The following is a 9484-nucleotide window of genomic DNA, read 5'->3' as shown; positions in this document are numbered from 1 at the left end:
AGATTTGATTCCAATTTTTAAAAGATGTCTTTTTGTCTCTAACCACCTTTTTTACTCTGTTGTTTAGCCATGAAGGCATTTTTTTTTGGTCCACCCAGGTTTTTATTTGGGATAACCCATTGTCATGTGTTTAAAATGTTTCCATGCAGCTTGTAGGCATTTCACGCTTGTGACTGTTCTTTTTAATTTCCATTAACAATCCTCCTCATTTTTATTTAGTTCCTCTTTTTTTTCCTCTTAAGTTAAATGCTACTGTGGTGGGTTTCTTTGGTATTTCCTCCCCTATAAGGATGTTAAATTTTATTAGATTATGGTCGCGCTTACAGCTATATTCACCCCTTGGACAAGATCCTGTGCACCACTTAGAACAAAATCAAGAACTACCCCCTGTGGATTCCAGGACTAGCTGTTCCAAGAAGCAATAATTAATGGTGTCTAGAAATTTTATCTCTGCATTGCATCCTGAGGTGACATGTGCCCCATCAATATGGAAATAGTGGAAATTCCCCATTATTATTGGGTTTTCTGGTTTTGTAGCCTCTCTAATCCCCCCAGAGCATTTCACAATCACCATCACTATCCTGATCAGGTGATGTACTGTTCACACATATAATAATACACTAATAAAACTAATTAGCATTTTTCATCCATAGAGCTCAAAGCACTTTCTAAAGGTAGGTAAATATTATTAACTCCACTTCACTAGAGCCCAACAGGCTCAGAATAAATTATTTTTGCTGAATGAAGTATATCTTAAAATCAAGAATGGATGTAATTATATTTTTCCAGTGCCATTTCAGTTTCGGCAATGGTCGATGGGGGCAGACAACCAGGGCTGCAGGTTCATCTAGTTAATTTTTCTCCTCTGGAGAAAAGTCATGTAAATGTTTTGCTTAGACTGCTCTTTTCCTGGTTATGGAGCTATTTATTTTAAATGATCACTTAGGCTTATTCATCAAGTAAATATTCCCGTATTTGTGCTTCTAATATTTCAGGCTAATGCACCTCTCCTTTTGCAGGTTTTTCATATTGGACTAAACACTGGTTGTGTAAAACATTTCCAAACGGATACTAACACTGTCTACAATGTTTTCTTATGATCACTCAGCTGATTGCATTGTGTTCCAATTCCATTTGAGATAGACTTTAAATTCTGACATGCCGTGCACTTCATAGTCTTATTGCACCTTAACTTACAATAGTGGTTAGAGTTAATGCACCTCTGACTCTTTAGGTTGGCTCTTCACACCACTTGAAAAGCTCAAGGTGGGGCTGTGCAGTGGAAACTGCAGAAAATGCTCTGTACCCTGCAGCCATGGATCCCGAACAAGCTATTGTATAAGTGGGCTGGTGACAAGCCAGGGGTAGTATGACAGGAGCCAGGGTCTTTAGGATCCAGTGGCCCAGAAACTTCATGGAGGGACTGTGGAGAGGCAGGGACTGTTACTGCAGTCTATGGAAAAGTGGCTGCAGAGGGCCTAAAACTCAGACCACCAACCTGTGAACAGGCCACAGGGCTGAGGTGAACTTTCACTCACCGAGTATATTTCTTTCATCCCCTTTGTTCTGCTGCTGTGAGTTAGTTAGCCTTTCCATAGGTTCACTGTAGGAAAATGGAGCCTAGGCCTCTTGACTAAAGAATTGTTTGTGGACATTAGAGCTAGGTAGGAATTTTCCACAAACCTTTTTGATAGAAAAAAAGTAGTTTTGCTGTTTTTAAAAATTTTCTGACAGGAAAATCAAAACTAAATATTTTGTTTTGAGTTGGATTGACTTGAATCAAAACATTTTGGTTTGTAGAACTGAATTGAAATATATTGACTCATGTTAATTTGATATTAATCTCTGTTTGCTTGAGCTGCAGCAGAACATCATGGCAGTTGTAATTCGGCTGTCAGTTCTTTTCTATGGGCTAGGCTCCCTGGCCAGACTACATCTCCCATGATTAGGGTTGCCAACTTTCTAATCGCACAAAACTGAACACCCTTGTCCTGCCCCTATCCCTGCCCCTTCCCCAAGGCCCAGCCCCTCCCCTCCCCATCTCCGAGGCCCCACCCCACTCACTCCATCCCCCCTCCCTCCGTCGCTCGCTCTCTCCCACCCTCACTCATTTTCATTGGGCTGGGGCTGGGGGTTGGGGTGAGGGTTACAGCTGGGGCTGTGGGCTCTGGAGTGGGGCCAGAAATGAGGGATTCAGGGTGTGGGAGGGGACTGTGGGCTGGGGTAGGGGGTTGGGATGCAGAAGGGGGCTCAGGTCTGGGGCAGGTAGTTAGGGTGCAGGAGGGGGTGCAGGGTGCAGGGTGTGGGCTCTGGGAGGGGACTCAGGGTGAGGCGGGAGGTTGGGGTGCAGAAGGGGGCTCAGGTCTGGGGCAGGTAGTTCGGGTGCAGGAGGGGGTGAAGGGTGCGGGGTGTGGGCTCTGGGAGGGGGCTCAGGGCTGAGGCGGGAGGTTGGGGTGCAGGCTCTGTGAGGGAGCTAGGGTGCGGGAGGGAGTTCCAACCTGGGGCCGAGGTTTGGCGTGCGGGAGGGGATTCAGGGTGTGGGCTCCAGCCGGGCAGCACTTACATCAGGCGGCTCCCAGTCGGTGGTGCAGCAGGGCTAAAGCAGGCTCCCTGCCTGCCCTGGCTCCGCGTGGCTCTTGGAAGTGACTGACATGTCTGGCCCGGCTCCTAGGTGCAGGGGCGTCCAGGCAGCTTCGCATCCACAGGCACCACCCCCGCAGTTCCCATTTGGCCATGGTTCCCATCCAAGGGGATCTTTGGAGCCAGCGCTTGGGACAGGGGCAGAACGCAGAACTTCCTTGATTGTCCCTGTGCCCAGGGCCGGCTCCAGGCACCAGCGCAGCAAACAGGTGCTCGGGGTGGCCAACGCAAAGGGGCGGCACGTTCAGGTCTTCTCAGAGTGAAGGACCTGCCACCGAATTGCGGCCGAAGAATGAAGCGGCAGCGGTAGAGCTGCCGCCGAACTGCCGCCGAGCGCGGCTTTTTTTTCTTTTCTTTTTTCGCCTCTTGGGGTGGCAAAAACACTGGAGCCGGCCCTGCCTGTGCGTAGAGGCTGCAGGGACATGCCGGCCACTTCCGGGAGTCATGCAGAGCCAAGGCAGGCAGGAAGCCTGCCTTAGCCCTGCTGCACCGCCGACCAGACTTTTAACAGCCCGGTCAGCGGTGCTGACCAGAGCTACGAGGGTCCCTTTACAACCAGGCATTCCGGTCAAAAACCAGACACTTGGCAACCCTACCCATGATGTACTGTGATCTTATCTCTGGTTGAACTGACTTGGTACGTCAAATGACCATACCACATCATTGAAGACATAGTCCAGCCAGGGACCCCAGTTCATAGAGGATAATGGGGGCATGAGGCATTTGAGCTACAACTCCCATGAGGCATCACAGCAGCTCAGGGGGACACAGGTTAATTTCAAACCAACCTAAACTGAAATGTTTCAATATAGTTCAACAAAATGAGATACAGTATTTCAATTTGGGAATATAAAAACATTTTGTTTCCAGTGGACTAGATTAAATTAAATGTTTCAAATGGAAATGCTTTTGAACTTTCCATCCCATGAAAAAAATGATACTTTTTGTCCTGATTTGAGACTTAAACAAATTTCAAAATATTGGAATTTTCTGCAGGATAGAAATTTCAATTTTCAACCATCTCCAGTTGTAATTAACAACCCAGTTGGTTAGAGTACTTAGGATTTTCCTTCCAAAAGACATAGAGTTGAGAAAAACAGTTGGTCTTGGATGTGAACCTTCTAGCATGATCCAGCACCCTGAAACAAACATTTTCTATTTGTACAAATTTTGCTTTCTATTTTTGATCAATGGAGTGACCATTGAAAAATATTCATATTGCCTATGTTGAATGTGTAACTCAGTTTCCTTTTGCATCATGAATTTCTGTGGTCTCCTGACACGTCTGAAATCAGTCCCGATATTTGGGGCTTTGTCTTATATAGGCTCTTATTACTCCTCACCCCCATCCTGATTTTTCACACTTGCTGTCTAGTCACCCTACCGACACCTAATATTGCCTGTTGGTTGAGGAGAGGTCCTCAATTGTGAGGCCCTTTGCTGTACCCTAGCAACTTCTTGTGCCCAGAGGCCAGTGTGGTTTCACTCCCCATTTCCACGAGATGAGTCAGATGGTGTACAGTTTGGAAAGGAGGTGTCTGGGGAGCCACCTGGAATCAGATTATTTATCTGTACACAGATTTTATGTGGATGTACAGAATAGCTATAACTGAGACCAAGAGATGCTACCAGTCTTTTGACATAGACACCATGAGCAGTTGTCCAGATGATAGGGTGACCAGATGTCCCGATTTTATAGGGACAGTCCCGATTTTGGGGGCTTTTTCTTATATAGGCACCTATTATCCCCCACCCCGTACCAATTTTTTATACTTGCTGTCTGGTCACCCTACCAGATGAACACTTTTGGGGATAGCAGATTCTGATTAATCCATATTGTTTCATCGTATTAGCAGTTTATTCAGCTGATCATTATGGCGAGTTTGTTATGCTCTTTATAGATATAGCAGAACTGGTCGAAGTTGGTCTCATTATGCCTTGTGTTTCTCAGAGCCCTGGGTTTCTGGGGGATTGTGTTCCCATATTTGGGGCTGTCTTGGTTTCTGAGGAGGGTGTCCACTGTCCCTGAGATCCACCACTTGTGGTCATGTCCCTTCACCATCTTGGTTACATAAAGCAAATAATGTGGCTGTTGTGTCATTACTGACAAGCTATGTCAAAAGGACAAATTCTGCTTCTTCTACATGGGTAGAAGTCTGTGGCCACACATTGCACAATATTTAGAGATTAGATCATGGCATTTCAGGTCCAGGCTGGAAGGTTCTCATGACTTTGCAGTGTTGCATGTATGGCATGGAACTTGCTTTCCTTTGACATATGCCTCATTCTAGCTTAAAAATAAGCAAATCCATAAAACTTGTTTCCCCTTCAAAGTGGTTTTTTAACCACTGCCAGCTCCATGTTGTTATTCCTCTCTCCCATAATTTTTTTTTACTTTTGCTGCATGTTTTATTTTATTTACATTTTAAAATATGCTGTTCAACACACTCAGCCCTTCAGTAGGGAAGATAGATGCTTTAATTGTTATGGATTCTCATGGGAAACCAACATCCTGCAAATCCATAAGAGACATATTCAGTATCTTTTTATTTTACAAACTGTGGGTCTTATTGTACCATTACTTTTTAAGCAGAACACTCCATTGGTACCTTGCATGATTCAGCCCCATATACTCACAGTTTACTGCCATAAAACATATATTAATGTAAGTTTTACAATGACATTATAAAGCCCCTTTGTTTCTTGTTTTCAGGTCAAAAGGTCCCATGGAGCATAGGTGAGGATTTCTTAGCTTTGTTTTCCAACATAGCAAATGTTTTTCACCAAGTTTCACAATAGGCATTATTCCTTTAGACCACTATAAAAGTCTTTCTTAGTCCACCAACACTGCTTTAAATCTCTCTTAAGAACAATCTTCCAACTGAATAGAAGGTAAACCTCTTCACTTGCAAATTCCACTCTCTTTGTGTGCATGCATAACTTCTACTGATATCATTGAGAATTGCGTACACATAAGAAGAGGAGACTAGAGCCCCAGTGATTGTCACCATAGCAATTGGCAACACACAACAAAATTTATTGCTTCTTTCTTTAAATTTGAATGTGACTCATAGATGTTAGGATTTTAATATCCATTATTGCCTCCTTTAGTTGTATTCATTATTTTCTGCAGCAATTTAATTGTTGGCTAAGCCTATATGCCCCCAAGTCATGTTGCAGAGGGGAGCAAAATACCAGGAATTCCATAAAAAGCAGTAGGATGGCTGTGAGGAGGGGAAACACAGCTATATGTCGTGTTCCCTCCTGTGCCACCCATCTACCACTCCTCATGCCACATAGCTGATCACCCATATAGGAAAGAGAGTCAGGGAAGATGGGAACAGACTATTTAATAGGCCAGATTCTCCAGTCTGCTAAGGCCACTTTGCATAAGCAGTGCAAAGTAGCCTTAAAACAATGGGAGGTGTCCAGAAGGGACTTTCCCCCATTCAGGAGAACTCTGCTGGAGAAAGCAGTGCTGCCTCTCGCTCAAGCCACCCCTCACCCCCAGAGTAAGGAGAGGTATGAGGGCATTCCACAGGCAGAAGCAGGATGGAGAACGGAGTGGGCATGGCAGAGCAAGACTCCACGTCTAATCCTCTGCTGGTATAAGGTCCCTGTATCGTAAATTTTAGCTGCTCCTTTACAGTTCTATCTTGACCTGGAGGCAGTTGACTCCAGATGAGGGAGCTACAATCTGTGGCCTCACATCTTCACTCTGTTTGAGTTCTGCTAGGACAGAATGGAGAATTGAGCCCTAAATGTGATGTTCTCCATCCTACATAGGTTAAAATGATCAGTTAGTGCAGATTCTAGGAACATTAACTACTTCTCTGTACTCTGCAATTCCCATGGAAGGAGTGCAGCCCATAGCTTGGTAGACAGGTCTAGGAACCAGCTATACCTGGAGATGGGAGAGGCCTAGAAGACATGGGGAAGGAATATCCCTCTGCATGCTTGGCCAGGGATCCAGGAATTTGGTACCAGAGGGTTTTGTAATAGAGCCATGGGGTGAAATCCTGGAACCCTTAAAGGCAATGGGAGTTTTGCCATTGACTTCAGTGGAGCCAGGATGTCTTTAGTGCTTTTCCTGACCCTGCTTTCTGATTTGCCTGCATCCCAAGGAACAAAATGGAAAATGTGCCCCAACAGCTATCCTCCAAAATCCATGTGCATTGATTAATTTGTTCCCTTCCACTCATTTTTATGCGAGAGAGGCACATAGAGGCTTTATAGAACACACATTTGGATGTACTTTAAATTTATTTACAATTGCTTGTCTCATTCAAGAATCAATTTGATGGTTACCTGTTCTTAAAATTATTTTTTCCTCTAGTTATATCAGATTCCTCGCTTTTATTTTTAATATCACACCCTTCACATTTTTCTTCATTGAGCTGCATGTTTTCCTTAGATGAAGTCATAGCATAAATTAGGGTTGGAGGGCTTGATTCTGAGCTCCCACAAGTACTTTACTGGTCTGTAACTTCACTGGTTTCAATAGTTATTCCTGATTTTCACTAGTGTGCCTGACAGCAGAACAAGGGCCAGAATATTTCTAATTACAGTACAATTTAATTTTGCTATTCTTTAAAAGCTTTTCAGAACGGGTTGGAAAATGCATAGAAAATTAACAGCTTTAACTAGATTCTTTCCTTTTCACTGCAGCCTATTACCAGGTTGGTGATCTACTAACTTTCTGGATTTCTCCTTCTCTTCAGTTAGTCATCTGGTCCTTGCAATTTCTGTCTCCATTATTTCTGGCTAAGAAGTTCCTCTGTGATTCCATTGATTTAACAGGGTCCAATTCTTTCAAATCAAATGGATTTGGTAGCTCTGCTGGTTCTGCTGGCCCTGCCTAATTTGTTTATGTGCTTATAGATCAATACACGGATCTGTCCATGACCAAGAGAAACCAAATTTAAACTCTGTTGTTTCCAAATAGTCACGGTAATGCTGTGAGCTAGGGATTCTGAATGAAACAAGGAGACGCAAGAAGACTCAGAATTAAAGCTGGAAGTCCACTCTTTACTCACTACCATGTGCAACTTGGCTATTGAAGGCTTATGATAAACATCTACAGATACTGAAGGGTTGAAAGACAGGATAGAAAGAAAGCATCTATAACTAAAAGTAACAGGATGACAAAATGTCAGATTAAGAATAACAGGATGAAATTTCAAAAAAGAAAACAGTCTTAATGTTCAGAAATATTGTGGAATAATCTCCCAAGGGAAGAGATGAAAGGCCCAATAAGATTGGACAAGGCACTAGAAAATACATCATAGGGAATAATCCTATGCTGGCAGGGTGATTAAATAGATGACCTAATAGTCTTTTTCAATTCAAAGTCCTTTGAGAAATAATTTTGATGCCCACTTCATTCCATTGTCCCATTGTAACACTGTGGCATGACATCAGAGTTTATCCTGATCTTCAAAAATGGCAATATTTTTGCTTAACCAGGATATACATACTTATTTCTTTTAATCTTTCATCATAAATCCATTCATCCAGCTCACTGATCATTTGTGTTTCTCTTCTCTGAACTCCCTTTAATCTGTTTACATCTTTCAGGTACTGAGGTACCCAAAAGTAAACACACTATTCCAGGTGTGGTCAGGGGTGCTGGAACAATTTGTATAGCGGGGAAGCTGAGAGCCATTGAACCAAACTGTAAACCCTGTATATAATGGAAACCACTTCAAGTCAGGGGGTGCTGCAGCAGTCCTGCACCCGTAGTTCCAGCACCTATGGGTATGGTCTCACCAAGCTTAGAAAGACCCGAATCCTGTTCCAATTGACATTATTAGCAGATTCCTATTGGCTTTAATGGTTGCAGGGTTAGGCTTCTAGAGAGGATGTGTCATTTCCCAGCCCTGTGACATGACATCAATATATGTTCAGTAAGATTGGTCTCACTTGCTGCAGTGTCACATTGAAGATGTATCTCTATTTTGCTGTTCACTGTTACCCCTAAGTCTCTTTTAGCATTACTGCTTAATGGGGTTTTCCTTCCAATTGATTATTTCTGGGTTGAATTCCTCCCACCCCAGATTTCCCAGCTTGCATTTTCTCCAGATGAATCTCATTTTGTTATTTTCTACCTATAATTTCAGACTCCCTTTGTATTATTGCCCCCTGCTCCCTTTGTATTATAACTGCGGCCTCAATGAGGTTTGCAAGATCTCCCAGTTTGGTATCCTCTGCAAATTTCATTCATGTCTTATTAACCTCTTTTTCCTAAAAGATATTAAATAAAACCTGAGCCAATACCGATCCAATTTATTACATGACTGATTATCATTAGCCTTTGCAGTCCATCAGCCAATTTACAATCCATATTATAGTGCTCATACCCAAGCCAATTTGAATTAGTATTGCAAGTAAGCTTCATCATGTAATACTGTATATAATGTTTCTTGGCTTGTCTACACTTGAAAGTTAATTTGTATTAACAGAGGGTATGAATTTAAAGTGCAATAGCTATTCCTGAATAATACCATTTAATATTCTGGAATAAAAATGCATTGTTAAATGGATTAAACTAAACAGGAATAAGGCATTTTTATTACAGCATAAACATGTTCACACATGGAGTTATTCAGTAATATCCGGTCAGGAATAACTCCATGTGTAGGCAAAGCTCTAAGTAGAATCCAACTGTATTAAATCTATGGCATTCCTTTCAGCTATTAATTCATTATGGAATGATTGCTCTTTACAAATCCATGCTTTTTTTCACTCAGTGTCTGTTATCCTCCATGGGCCAAATCCAACAGTGTTTAAGTAGGTGCAATTCTATTAAGTCTATAGAGTTTCACCCACTTGCACCAGTGATCAA

This window comes from Trachemys scripta, chromosome 4 (assembly GCF_013100865.1).
Source record: "Trachemys scripta elegans isolate TJP31775 chromosome 4, CAS_Tse_1.0, whole genome shotgun sequence".
In the NCBI taxonomy this organism is placed as follows: domain Eukaryota; kingdom Metazoa; phylum Chordata; order Testudines; family Emydidae; genus Trachemys; species Trachemys scripta.
This window is presented reverse-complemented; position numbering follows the sequence as displayed.